Raw genomic sequence first — 1,482 nt, 5'->3', positions numbered from 1 at the left:
TGAGGACCCAAAGGGTGCAGGAATGAGCTCTGATCTCCAAGCATGAGCAGGTTCTGGCCAGGGAGCTGGTGGAGAAGGTGGTACCTACCTCAAGTGCCTGGGCTGAGAGAGCAGGTCCTGGCTTTGCTGGAGACACAGAAGGTGGTGGCTCAGTTTCCCCAGGGACTGAGCATCCTTGCTGCTCACCCAAGTCCCCTCTTCTCTTTAGGGTCACCAAAAAGTGACACCATTAGTCCTCAGCTGAATGCTGTGCTCCAAGATTTTTCTTACTGTTGGGTTTTTACACAATAAATGTCTTCTTAGTCATTGAGTTCCTCCTCATCACTGAAATACGCACTCTTCTTTGTCCTTGGGTGCCTTGAGTCTTCCGACATTGAGGAAGACACTGAAATGGGTTCCCACCTTTTTTGTTCTTTGCTTGTGGACAGCGATGGCTTGGCTGAGGCTGTCCAGGGCAGGGTCTTAACACTTCATCTTTGCTTTCTTTTGCTTCCTCAATTTCTTCTTCTGGTTCAGGAAGTTCCTGCTCATTCTCTTTTTTTGGTCTTTTTTTTCTTTCTTCATTGGAGGGTCGTGTTTTCCAAGCCTAGCTTTTGGACATCCGTAACTTTAGTGTCCGTTTCCCCCACATTAGTCTCACTTGGATTTATCAAGGTAGTTTAGCCTTCAGATGAATTCAGCTGCTCTCCCATTGTCAGCAATGATGCTTGTTTTAATCATTTTACAAAATAACTTCCTGTTGTTTATCATCCTTGTGCAGTCTTTATCCAAAAACAAAATGAATACAACCCCTTTACTCTTCCTCATATCTTTATCTTAAATATCTAAGCCTTCACAACTATGCCATACTTGGAAAATATCCCATGAAAGCTATTATTTGTCAGGGAAAAAAGCAAGCTGGAGACATACACTACCCTCTTGCTTGATGACAATTCATCACTTATTTCTTCCAATTGAGTGGCTGACATGTGAGACTTCAGCCCATGGGGGTTCTATGTTGACTCCTATGGCCGCCAAGCCATCGCCAAGTTATCATGGGTCCCAGAAGTAGCAGGCACTGAAATGCAGGACTCCAGTGGCTGCAAGTGGCTGTAATTCCAGTAACTTCTTTAAACCTTGTCTCTCCATTCTCCAAAAGGTGCTCAAAGACAGCGTTCCTCACTGCATGCAGTGAGCAATGACTGAGATTGCCTGGAAGGTACAGAACACCAAATGGAGACCCAAGTGAGTGCCAAGTGCAGAATGACCAGTGTTTATTCATTGGTCTGGCAGAGGCCAGACAAGGGAAGCCCTGGGTGTTTTTGCATTTATGTTCTGGTTGGTTGATTCGAGAGAAAAAATGACCAAAAGACACATCTGAATACTAGTACCACTATTGCTGGGGCTGGGCCAGTCACAGGCAGAAGCAGAGATAAAATGCAAGTCTTCCTTTGTTAGTGTGACTGAATCCAACTCTCTGAGCTATCACCCCACCTGCAGGGC

General features: G+C 45.4%; 1 pseudogene; it reads right to left on the bottom strand.

The window, feature by feature from the left end:
- Nucleotides 1-299: 299 nt before the first annotated feature.
- On the bottom strand, nt 300-968 carry LOC131482248 (zinc finger CCHC-type and RNA-binding motif-containing protein 1-like; annotated as a pseudogene).
- Nucleotides 969-1,482: the final 514 nt, after the last annotated feature.

The sequence above is a fragment of the Ochotona princeps genome, chromosome 16, assembly GCF_030435755.1.
Source record: "Ochotona princeps isolate mOchPri1 chromosome 16, mOchPri1.hap1, whole genome shotgun sequence".
NCBI classification, from domain to species: Eukaryota; Metazoa; Chordata; class Mammalia; order Lagomorpha; family Ochotonidae; genus Ochotona; species Ochotona princeps.
This window is presented reverse-complemented; position numbering and strand designations above follow the sequence as displayed.